The sequence below is a fragment of the Anolis carolinensis genome, unplaced genomic scaffold (genome assembly GCF_035594765.1).
Source record: "Anolis carolinensis isolate JA03-04 unplaced genomic scaffold, rAnoCar3.1.pri scaffold_11, whole genome shotgun sequence".
Taxonomy (NCBI): domain Eukaryota; kingdom Metazoa; phylum Chordata; class Lepidosauria; order Squamata; family Dactyloidae; genus Anolis; species Anolis carolinensis.
In genome coordinates, this window is record NW_026943822.1 from 12,324,782 (window position 1) to 12,337,867 (window position 13,086).

General features: G+C 40.7%; 1 protein-coding gene across 11 annotated transcripts in view; it reads left to right on the top strand.

The window, feature by feature from the left end:
- Positions 1-4,210: 4,210 nt before the first annotated feature.
- The window catches only part of mef2a (myocyte enhancer factor 2A), a 67,525-nt gene continuing 58,649 nt past the window's right edge, over positions 4,211-13,086 (top strand). For 2 of the 11 annotated variants that reach the window (XM_008119339.3, XM_003226502.4), the window contains exon 1: positions 4,215-4,547. The gene's annotated coding sequence lies outside the window, so the exon portion shown is untranslated. Of the gene's footprint in view, positions 4,548-13,086 lie in introns of all 11 variants that reach the window. The other 9 variants (XM_062963494.1, XM_016996913.2, XM_016996912.2 and 6 more) reach the window with 8 other exon arrangements.

The window sequence follows — 13,086 nt, forward strand, 5'->3', positions numbered from 1 at the left end:
TTAAACATAACTCCTCTCCTTGTCATGAATGGGGATGTTTATAGAGTTGTAAAATACTCAGATCTGTAATTGGCAGTCCTCTAGGAGAGGCAGTTTAGGAAACGGAGAAAGAAAAAAGTCATAATTTTCCATGTTTCCTTTCTAATTGATCATCTAGCATCCCCAGCAAGTAAAACTCTGGTTTCATCATGATGATACCCTTGACAGTTTCTCCTGGCATCATATGTATTTGAGTCCAATATTTCTGGGCCTTTTAAACTGCATTAATTTGACAATGAAGATGCACCTGAGCCATGAAGTTGGGAGTTACCGTGCAACCAATGGTGATGTTGAAAATCACCTGTAAAAGAGTGCATTGCAAAGGCTAGTTTTTGGGAAGCCTGTAGGTGCTGGAGACTCCTAAAACGCTATGCATTTTGTTGAAGACACTTAAGCAATGAGAACTCTCAGTGGCTGAGCAGCTTACATGGTTCTGGCTATATGAGTATAATGCAAAGTACCTTCAAAAGTTCATAGCTGAAAATTGAAATAAGTCCGAAGTATAAACTTAAGAAGATTGTATATCCTGAAAGCTAAGATTATTATTTTTTTCACCATCATGAATGAATCTGTTTATTTATTACGGTCTCAGACCAGAAGCTTGAAATAGTAAAACATTAGAGGTTTCTGAAACATATTTATATTTATTCTCCATCATGAAGTTCTCCAATGTGAAGGCATGCTATGGTGAATTTGCATAATATTTGCATATCGGTGCTGGAGGCAACTCCAAGATGACACATGAGTCATGTACTGTACTTTTGACTCTGCTCTGTGTCAGAAAACACTCCGAAGCAATTGAAACGACATGTGTTGGGAGGCGTAACAAATGCCTCCATACCAGCTGGCTAGACCTTCTATATTGCTTAAAAACACAAACAAACACACAGTCACTAATCAAAATAATCAGATATTTAGGAATTGTTATATTCATTTGAAACAAAGGATATGCCATCGTTCACATTTACATTGAATTAGCAAAAGTACAAACAAATAATGAGTCACATTATAAAAACAATGACATTTAAAGGTTTAACTGTTGCCCCCGGAGTCTCATAGATTGGTGCGATGATTCACAGTTTGTATGAGAAACATTAAAACATGGATTCATGTGCAATATCTTTTTTTCAGCACCCAAAACATTAGACATCTTTGCTGTTATATTTTGCCCTACTTCTCTTTCTTCTTTGACACAAGGTTTGGTTTTTGTTTTTTTAAATCTTCATCTTTTTCTAGCCGTTTTTTTTAAAATGGAAGAATGAGAAAAACCTGAAATCTATTTCCTAGAGAGACACTTTATTTTAGGATAAGAAACATAGTTTATGTAAACAACATTTATGAAAGTTGAAGAGGACTAGAAGGAAGACTGCTGATGCCATTCACAAGAAATCAGATGAGAAGTAATGAGTTAAGATAAAATTAATGGTGCATCTTTTCCCCCAAGATTTATAATGATAGGGAAATGATGTCTCTTAAGTCTCGTCAGATAGCCTTGAAAGCAGTAGATCCAATTTATTCTTGAAGCTAAGGAGATTCAGCCCTGGAAAGTACTTGGATGGGAAGCAACCAAGGAATATCTGCTGCCATAAGCTGTGAAGTATTTCATAGGAAGAAATTGGCAAAACCACCTTTGAATATTCATTGCCTCGTGGAGTTACCATAAGAAGCCCTGATAGATTGATTTTAAAAGGACAGGTTGAGCCTCCCTTATTAGAAAAATCCAAAATAATCCAAAATCAGGTGACTGGGATGGTGATACCTTTGCTTTCTGATGTACATACTTGTATCATGCACAAAACTATTTAGACAGCATTCAGGCAATGTGTTTAAGGATATGAAACACTTTCTTGTTTGGCCTTGGGTCCCATATTCAGATTTACTGAGCCCCATATGGTTGCCTAATTGCATATTGTACAATATATTTGCCTTATAAATACGAACAGGGCAATAAACTGTTCTGGTGGAGATATAGTATATCCATGATGTTTCCATTGCTAATTCTGCAATATGGTTTCAGGGTCATAGTAGTAGAGCCATGGTTCATCCATCGTCACATTTCTGTTGAGGAATTTCTGTTTGTCCAACTGAACTGTTCATCAATATAGCTTGCAAAGCATCATCCTTGTTTGCTTTTGTGTGGGTACTGGCATCCGAGGTACCCTTCTTGCCATTAATTTTTTCATGTCAAATTCTTTTGTCAATGATTATCATGGGTGATTCCTCATGGCTGAGTCTGACTGGCTTTCAGAAACAGAGTCTTGGTGGTGGGTCCGTAAGTGACTGTGGAAACCTAATCTGGATCCACGTTGTCTTTTGCACTTAGACATAGATATCCAGATGGAAGGTGGTTACGACAATGGTTTGCTTGAGGTGCCTTCTTCCTCTTGGTACACTTCTTCAAAATCCATAGCAACACTAGTAACAACTGACCTCCAGTTACAACACCCAAGGGCCAGGGCTTCCCAGTTCTCTGTGTTTATATCACATTGTTTTAGGGTAGCTTTAAGCCCATCTTTAAATCTCTTTTGCTATCCACCAATATTCCATTTTCCACTCTTGAGCTGAGAATAAAGTAACCTTTTTATTCTTTTATTAGCTATTTGGACAACGTGGCAAAGTTATATCTTGATGTCTATGCAACAGTTTTTAAGGTTGCTTTCAAGCTCATCTTTCAATATCTTTTCCTGTTGACCAACATTCCGTTTTTTGTTCTTGCATTGGGAGTAGAGTAACTCTTTGGGAGACAGTGATTGGGCATGTGGAGAACATAGCATTCGGTCTAGTGGAGTTGGCATTGGAGGATCATCGTTCAATTCTGGTGGTCTTTGCTTTGACAGTTCTCCGCCTGTTTTCTACCCAAGAGATTTGTAGGATTCTTTGGAGGCAACGCTGATGGAATCGGTCCAGAAGTGGAGTGTGATGCCCGTAAACAGTGCACGTTTTGCAGGCATATAACAGGGTTGGGAGGACCATAGCTTTATAAACAAGCACCTTGGTATCTCTACGGATGTCATGATCCTCAAACACTCTCTGCTTCATTCGGAAGAATGCTGCACTCATAGAGCTCAGGTGGTGTTGTATTTCAGCCTCAATGCTGACTTTTGTGGAGAGGTGGCTGACAAGGTAGCAGAAATGGTCAATATTGTCTAACGTTACACCATTAAGCTGTATTCCTGCCATTGCAGAGGGATTGGCTGACGACTGCTGGAAGAACACTTTGGTTTTCTCGATGTTCAATGAGAGGCTGAGCTTCTCGTATGCTTTGCAAAGGTGTTTAGAGTGGCTTTAAGGTCTTCTTCTGAGTGCACAGACTACGTTGTCATCGGCATATTGGAGTTCTATAATAGATGTTGTGGTGACCTTGGTTTTGGCTTCCAGTCTGCTGAGGTTGAATAGCTTGCCATCTGTCCGATAGATTCCCCAAAGATGCCGAGATGTTGTCGTAAGTTTCCGTGGGTAATTTTTTCGCAGGCACCTCGACCACACTTCTCTGCTCGGCATCACCCACTTCCTTACTAGGCCACAATCTCCTTCACGAACCTGTCACTGGATTGTCCTGTTCATTAGGCCTCTTCATTTTTTAAAAAGTTTTTAGTGAGGTAAAACATTATCCAATGTTATGAAGTGAGGCGAGTGAAAAGTTGTGGGGAGAAATAAAAGGAAAACAGTGACACAAAAAGGAGATTGTCAAAAATGAAGGAAAATAAACAATCTCCTGAACTTGAGGCTGTCATCGCTTGTGATTGGCCGGCGTCGAGTTAGAGTACCGCCCTCAGATAATTTCCAACCAATCGCGGCCCGCGTTTTATTCCATGACGTCTCTCTCGTTGAGGGTGCGTCACTCGCTTTCTGCGCATGCGTGCCTGCCGCCTTTTACACTTTGAAGCCTTCAAGGATTACAGAGCAGCGCCACACCATTCCTTGGTTGCGATTGGTTGTTTTGTCATTGGTCAGAACCCTGCTCTGATTGGGTCACAGTGCTGTCAAAGACAAGAACGAGTCCCCGCCCACTAACATTCCACCGATTGGCCGACGGTAGCTTCGTCCACTTTCCCGTCCCAGGATTGGTCGGAGGGCGGGCACGAATCGAGATAAGGACCAATCAGGTGGTGATGTGAAAAGAGTGACGGCGTGAGGCCAAGCCGCTCCCCTACTGCGAGAGGAAAAATAGTCCCAACGCGGAGGGGAAGGAGAAGTGGAGTTGAGCGCGTTGAGGGGCGACGCCGGGGCCGCACGGTTCACGTTCCCGCCCGCATTCTTTTCCGTTCGGTAGCCAGGGCGGAGGACGTGGCTATTGATTGTGAGGCTGAGGCGGAAGGATACGGAAAAAGCGAGCGGAGCTGCGGCTCGACCTAGAGAGTGCGGGAAAGGGGCACGGGAAGTAGTCCCGGCCCTGGCGGAGCGCCGCGAGGGGATCCCTCCGCCCGTGCCAGTCTTTCCGAAGGCGCCTCAGTCGGGGAGGCGGAAGGGAAGCGGCGGAAAGAGGAGGCCGCGGAGGGAAGCCAAGGGTGAGTACGCGGCCCGTCGCCCACGGAGGGAGGGAGGAAGGCACCCCCGTCCCCTTCGTGCATCCAGCCCGCGTTCAGACGTGCGCCCCCCGTACACGTGTCTGCATGCGTGTCAGGCTCCCTCTTCTTCTCAAGCAGAGCAAGCGTGTTTTGACTGTTATGACTAATTTATTGATGCCCTGCTTTCTGCTCTCCATACACAGGCCCTTCACCCCAGGTGCTCTCCTTTAAATCGGATTATATGAGCCCGCACTGACAGATAATCCGGGATAAACAGGAAACATGGGATCAGGAGCTGGGGCCACTTCCACACAGCTGAATAAAGTCTCACATTATCTGCTTTGAGATGAGATATATGGCAGTGTGGACTCGGATAATCCCACATTGTGGGATATTCTGGGTTATATGGCTGTGTGAAACGGCCCTGAGTCCACACTGCTATTTATTCCAGTTCAAAGCAGATATTGTGGAGTTTTCTGCCTTGATATTCTGGGATATATAGCTGTGTGGATTGGCCCTGGGATAGAGAGCCTGTCTGGAAGGGCAGGAAGTAAGGAAGGGGAAAGGAAGGAATGAACAGAAGGGAAAGGGAAGAAGGGAAAAGGAAATTGAAGAGAAGAGAAGGAGGGAAGGGAAAAGGAAAGGAAGGAAAGGAAAAGAAAGGGCCCATCCAGACAGGCCCTCTATCCCAGGATCTGATCCCAGGTTTTCTGCTCTAAACCAGATTCTATGAGTCCGCACTGATAGATAATCCAGTTTAAAACAGGAAACCTGGGTTTAGAAACCGGGATAGAGGATCTGTCTGGAAGGAAGGGAAAAAAGGGAAAAGAATGAAGAATGAAAGGAAAAAGAAGGAAGGAAGGAGTGAAGGGAAAAGAAAAGGAAGGGAGGGAAAAGATAAATGGATGGATGGAAGGAAGGAAGGAAGGGAGGAAAGGCCCTTCCAGACTGTATCCCGGATCTGATCCCAGGTTTTCTGCATTAAACTGGATTCTGTGAGTCCGCACTGCCAGATAATTTGTGATAAAAAAACCTTGGGATCAGATATTGGGATATAGGGCCTGTCTAGAAGGTCGCTTCCACCCAGCTGTATAAAATCCACTTTGAACTGGGTTATATGACAGTGTAGACTCAGATAACCCGGTTCAAAGCAGATATTGTGGATTATCTGCCTTGATATTCTTGGTTATATGGCTATGTGAGAGGGCCCTCAAGGCAGCTCACGACTGAAAGTTGTTTCGGCTCAACTTAAAATAATATACAAATATAATTAGAACAGTAATAAACAACATTAATATTAAAACAATCCAAGTCTAAACCATAAAAGCATAAGAATCATATTATATATAAGCATATATGCTTATAATACACATATATATGTATTATATTGTTTATAAAAGCAAAATTACATATATGTAATATATAGATAGACTATATATATATTTATAAATATAAAATTATATCAGATATTTAGAGATAGTATGTATATTACATATGATGTATTTGTGCCAAAATTGAGAAGAAGACGTCACTGGGGGGAAGGGGGGGCAGCTGAGGAGGGAAAACAATGGCTGAAAGTCTGAACCCAGGCCTTTTTTTTTTGGTTTCCTTGAACTTCTTTCAAGGGTGAGAGGAGAAAACATGCATCTTTCTTCATCATGTTTCCTGCTTTCCTCTCGAGGAAACAAAGAAGAGCAATAGAGTATGAAAAAGGGCACTTTTAAAAATGTTCTAACCCGGTTTCTTGGAGCTTGATTACCATTTTTTAATGTTATTTTTTGCGGGGGAGGAAGAGACAGCAGCAAGGTTATGGAGACAGAGATCTGAGGATAGTGAATCCATGTCAAAAAGGTGTATCCTTCAGGGCGGAATCCATGGAGGCAACGGAAGGATGTCGGCAAAGTTCTTGTTGACAAAGCCATCAGTCGCAAGCTCCATTCACATTCTTTGCACCCCTTTGACGTGTGGATTTGAGACGCCAGACTCAAGTTTTAGAGGCTGCCCTTCCTCCCCTCCCCCCCCCCCCCCCCCCGTTTGTAGCATTGAACACCCCCCCCAAGTGCTAAGAGTAAATATAAAACAAACATGGAAAGAAAGGAAGCTAGAGGCTGTTAGGCAAAACATTGGATTTCTTGTGTTTCCTGAATCCCAGTTGTATGCGTGAAAGAGAAATGAAAGTGGTACAGGCTGGGTATCCCTTATCCAAAATGCTTGGGATTAGAAGCCTTTTGGGTTTTGGGCGTACAAGCAGCCTCCAAGTTACAAACATCCGACTTACAAATTATTCCTAGTTAACAATGGGTGGGATTTGGGGGATATGAGTTTTAAAGATCATTTTAATGTATTTGCTGTATTTTAATTCCGTTTTTACCACACTGTTACTATTTTATTGTTTTTAACTTTTGTATTGCCCTTTTTAAACTGTTTAGTGTGGATAGATGTTAGCTACCCTGAGTCCTCATGGGGAGAAAGGCAGGATATAAATAAAGATTATGATGATGATAGTAATAATAATAATAATAATAATCATCATCATCAGTGGGGAGAGACAACAGGAAGTGAGAGAAATCTATCCCTTGGAAGGGAAATCCACTCCTGGAAGAGTTATTATCATGGGGGAAAGGGGTCTCCACTGATCCTTTCTCTCCAATCCTTGTTTCCAAACAAGCCAGTTTTTTCAGAATCCAATTCTCACAGGGACGGAAAGTGAGGCGAAATTTTCTGAACAGGGAAAACAGGCAGCAAACACCACAGGGATATTAACCCTTCCCTATGCTGTCCAAAGCTTATACATATATGTGTGTGTGTGTTCTGACTTGCATACAAATTCAACTTGAGAACAAACCTACAGAACCTCTCTTGTTTGTAAATTGGGGGCTGCCTGTACTTGCATATACCTAAGGAGATACCTTGGAGATGGGAATGCAAGTCCAAACACAACATTCATTAGTGTTTCGTGGACATCATCTGAAGGTGATTTTGTACAATATTTTAAAAATGCTTTTGTTCATGAAACATAGAATCATAAGAGTTGGAAGAGACCACATGGGCCATCCAGTCTAACCTCGTTTTGCTATGCAGGAAAAGCACAATCAAAGCACCCCTGATAAATGGCCATCCAACCTCTGTTTAAAATCCTCTAAGGAAGGAAGTTTGAGGCAGAGAGTTCCACTGCTGAATAGCTCTTATGGCCAGGAAGTTCTTAATTTTTAGGTGGCATTTCCTTTCCTTTGATTTGAATCTGTTGCTCTGTGTCCCTATCTCCAGAGCAGCAGACAACAAGCTTCTCCCCTCCTCAATGTGACATCCTTTCCTATATTTCAACATGGCTCTAATGTCTCCTCTCAGCCTTCTCTTCTGCAGGATAAACATACCGAGCCGAGCCCTTTAAGTACATGTCTTTAGACATTGAACCATCAGAATACAAAAGTGTCCCTTTCTCAGCCATCCATGTGGATAATTTTGGAGTCTTAGATTTTGGAATTCTGAATAAGGGAGGCTCAACCTGTATAGAAAACATAATGAGTAAAGCTGGAAATAGCAGTAGAGAAATAGCAATGGATTATGGAGCTGTTTGTCTGTTTGGAGACCATGTCTTCAGGAGCTAACTTTATTATTGCTAATGTAATTGATGTTTGTCTCATGTAGCTTGAGGAGAGAGTGAAGATTTGCTAGTGTTGGATTTTGCTGAAAGTATTTATCCATGTTTGGGAAGATCAGTATAGATGCCTGTATTAAAAAGAAGCCACGGGGAAGAGTACCATGGAAACAATTCCTCATGCTAGCCAGGGAGTTTTATTTTTACTTCTTTGCCGTATATTTTTTGGTTACCGTGGACAAACTTCAAAGGAAAGATATTTTTAAAAGGCAAATTGTGCTTAGGAATAAGTCACAAAGCAATAGAGGTCTTTCTGCCTCGACCCAAAATGGCAGTTCTCTGAGGTTCATACTGAGGTTAGCTGAGTTTATGAAGCTTGACTTTTCAAAACATTGTTTTATGTTTATATAGGCACTCTGCTGGTGATAAAGGAATCCAAGTACTGTATTTAGCAAGTTGTTCTCCCCCCCTTCCTTTGCTTGAATGTATGACATATTGTCATAATTGATGTGAGAGAATTCTTGGGGGAAAACACATATTTTTCTTACAAAATTCTTATAGGAAATTACTGTTTTTAAAAAAATATAAAAATAACAGTCTGTGCATTGTTTAATTAAAATGTATATCATTTATCTTGCAGAAGTTGTAACATAAAATATCGGTTATATGTCCTAATGAAAAAAAATCAAGTAGATATGATCTGACTGTCGTTAATCGGGGTTGTGCTTAGAAGCATTTAGTAAAATAATATTTTGACATTCCTGCATTATTTTTATTAATAAGAGCAGTGGCATACCATGTATCAGACATCTTTTCAAGAACATGTTTTGCCATCTTAGTGGCATCTAGTATTTTAATATGAAGCACCCATTATTTTTATTGGCCAATTATATCTCAAAATAGTCTTGTTTTTCCCATGTCCTGGTAAGAACTATAGGCTTTTTTCTGTAGCAGACTTGCTCACATTAAACTAGTTGTTAGTATGCAGACTGATGAGTAAACAAATGGCTTGGTATTTCTGTGGCTCGCTATGGCTCATGTTAAATTGGATTTGGTGTACATAATTTGGAGATTTATATAAAATATTAGAGCAGTGGCTCTAAAGTTTAAAATACAGGATGAGAGAAATAAAGGAAGGATTTTCATGGCATAGATCATATTTTACTTGGAAAATGTGTTCAAGGGCTACTTATCATGGTGATATAGTATTTTAGATAGGATTCCAAACCATGTAAGTTCTTTATAGATCCAAACCAGCACTTTGAATTCTTCCTGGAAGTAGACCAGTAACCAGTGGAGCTATTTCTGCTGTGGTCTAAACTGGCTTTTTGGGGCAAGGGTATGTAAATGGTTGTGTAAAGCTTGGTGCGTTCATAACTTCAGCCTGTTGTTTCAGAAGGGTCAGTGGTGTTATGATGCCGCCTAAATGATCATGGCTCCATGTTTAGGTGAAATTATATTCATAAGGGGAATGTGAAAGGTATGGGGGAAAGAGAGAGGGAACAACATCAGGAAATACAAGGAAATGAAGTGACACAGGATATATGCTCATTAGAGTTTTTAATCTAGTGTCAGAAAGATGGACCCTATTGTTAAATTTGTTACTTTGAAATGAGGTCATTCATTAGTGTATATGTTGTATCATTTCTGCCATATGGCAAGATTTCTTCTGAGAGCATTTTCCATGGCCTTCCTCTGAGGTTGAGAGAGTATGATTCACCCAAGGTCACCCAGTCACTTTCCAAGGTCACCCAGTCACTTTCCATGTCTTGGTCCAGCACTCAAACCATTACAGCATTGCTGGCTATTCCACTATAATCGAGCCATTAAATGGGAATGACAGAAGTGTTTACTTACCATCCAGCAACTAATAAGTGGGTCCATTATAATGGAGATTGCCAATTAAGTTTAGATCAAAGTAAATTTCGCAGGTGTGATTTTTGTTAAGAACTGTGGTCTGAGGAACATGCCAATTTAACATAGTTTTCATTAGTGTTTTGAAGTAGCTGTATCTTTTTTGTTATCACTCTTAACTCTGGGTTGTTGTGTGTTTTCCAGGCAGTCTTAACTCTTCCAGAGACTTAATCCGAAGATTTAGCTTAAGCTTCTAAAGTCAATGGCTTAATGGGACTTGTTGAGGAATCACATTGGTTATCACTCCACTGTAAATCCACGAATACAGAACAATGCTGTGAGAAGAGAGATTTGCTTTCTCCTTCAGTACAATGTGCGTTCTCTCATCTGTCACCTTCATAGGTGGCACTTTCTTTTGCATGTGTAAAAGAATTTGATAGTGCAAGGTATTTCAAGCATTAGATATTGCCAGGCTAAATAGATTTAAAATTGCACTTATGTCTGAAAGTCTTCAATGACTGATGTACATTTTATATTTCAGTGTGCCTTATATTTCTGTATTCTGTAGTTCTGTAACAAAATAATAGTCTGCTCTGTCATCATGTGTACTTGAAATAAAGGAATGTTATTATAGGCTACTGATGCCCATAGTTCAAACATATTTTAACTGTTTCTAGAAACAGCCTAACCTTTTCTCAGATCTATTAGATGGGTACTTCCAGATGTATAGATGATTAAACTGTTTTTGTTATGAGACAGTTGTATTTAACATTTCAATTTTTCTGAGTTATGGTAAATATCACACTTTACTGTTTCTTCTTTGGCTTGTATGTTTGTGGGGAGAAATTCAGAGGTTTTTCTGTCCATATTAGATCAACAGCTGTCGATTGTATCTTCCTGACAACCTGTGGTAAATTTGAACTATGGTTTGTGAAGTTCATAACTGTGGCTTTAAGCCACAGTTTCTGAATGTGCCTTGTTTGTATGAAGTCTAACCTTAGTTCATGGTATGAACATAATGCTAAACTGTGGTTAGTTTAAAACAGGCAGAAGCTTCTGATGTCTTAGGTGGCTTTGGTGGCAGAGGGGAAGAGGGAGTCCAGGACTTACTGAAGTTTATTGTCACAATTTGAAACTAGTGTCTTTTTCTCAGCATTTTAGTTATTTATAAAACATTTATAGTCTACGGGGTTGTTGTATGTTTTCCGGGCTGTATGGCCATGTTCTAGAAGTATTCTCTCCTGACGTTTCACCCACATCTATGGCAGGCATCCTCAGAGGTTGTGAGGTATGGAAAAACTAACCAAGGAAGGTTTATATATATCTGTGGAGAGTCCAGGGTGAGAGAAGAACTCTTGTCAGTTGGAGGCCAGTGTGAATGTTGTAGTTAATCACCTTAATTAGCATTTGAATAGCTTCATCTCCTGGCTTCTTCCTGCCTGGGGGCATCCTTTGTTCAGAGTCGTTAGCTGCCCCTGGTTGATTCATGTCTGGAACTCCTCTGTTTTCAGAGTGTTGCTTCTTATTTACTGCTCTGATGAACCAACCTGGACACAGTATATTATTTAAGAACACAGAAAGGAGGAAACCATGAAAATGAACAAAATCTGGCTACCAATATTAAAAAACTCAAAAGAAGCAACACTCTGAAAACAGAGGAGTTCCAGACATAAATCAACCACCCTTCCTTGCTTAGTTTCTCCATACCTCACAACCACTGAGGATGCCTGCCATAGATGTGGGTGAAATGTCAGGAGAGAATACTTCTAGAACATGGCCATACAGCCCGGAAAACATACAATAACCCTGTGATCCCGGCCATGAAAGCAGTCAACAACACATTTATAGTCTACTTTTGAGCCAGATGAAGTGAAGCACTTTAAAAATGAATAAAAAGAGATCCCTACCTTTAGACTTCACTCTAAAGACACAACACAAGCAAAGAGGACAGGGATAGGTAGAGGGAGGAAGACGCAAAAAGAGTTGTGCACTTTTGATCTGCCTAGGTCATAATAATTTCATAATAACAGATTTCCGCTTTTCAGCTTTCTGGGTTTTTTAATATAAACCTACGGAATAGAAACTTGCTTATTGTTTAAGGGCAATTTGAATTAACCCAAAGCAGTTGGATGCTGTGAAACACTCCTACATGACCATGACCTCTTGAACAAATTGCTGGACTTCTGTTATTGACTAAAAGAGGTACTGTCAAAAGTGCTGTGACATCACGGTCATTTTTTGTGTGTGTGTGTGTCAGGAGCAACCGGAGTTGCTTCTGGAGTGAGAGAATTGGCCGTCTGCAAGGACGTTGCCCAGGGGACGCCCGGATGTTTTGATGTTTTTACCATCCTTGTGGGAGGCTTCTCTCATGTCCCCGCACGGGTCACGTTCATTGCCTGTATAGCATTTTAACTTCAGAACTGCATGCAAGTGTGTTTGGGGTTGCTGGGATATAGGAGGCATCACAAGCATGTGTTTCAGGGAACTCACTTCTGATGAAAAGCAGATTGTTGGGAGAAAATTATGTGCATTACTGCTTTGGTGTACTCTGAAATTCCCTGCTGGGGTAAAAAGGTGCTGTGATATAGGCAAGCCATGTTCTTGAAGTCAGTTGTATGGTGCAGTGCTTGTATGTTAATGTTCTCTTATGTTGATTCAGGATAAGCACATCACACCATATTACTTGTCGCTTCACGGAATGTGTTCTGGGAAAAAGCAGCTTGGACTGAAGCTTTACTCAGCTTTTCCTGAACTATGTGAAGCCTCTAAATCTGTCAAACTGCCATTCAGTCAACAGTATGTTTTGTTGTATCTTTATGTGGTAACTTCATTCACTTGTGCATGTCCTATTTTTAAGTCCTGTAAATTATTGTGATGGGCTTGTTATGAGAGATTATGACTTCCTGAGTTTTCCTTAAATAAGACTTCCTGAAATATACTACATGTGGACAAGTGTCTAATTTAGAACTGTGGCTGGCATAGTATCCGATGAATGAGTAAAATATAGCAACAGTTGAAAACAAATGCTCCACCATGGCAATTTTATTCCTACGCCTGCTGTGCAGTGAACTGAAATTATTAATAGTG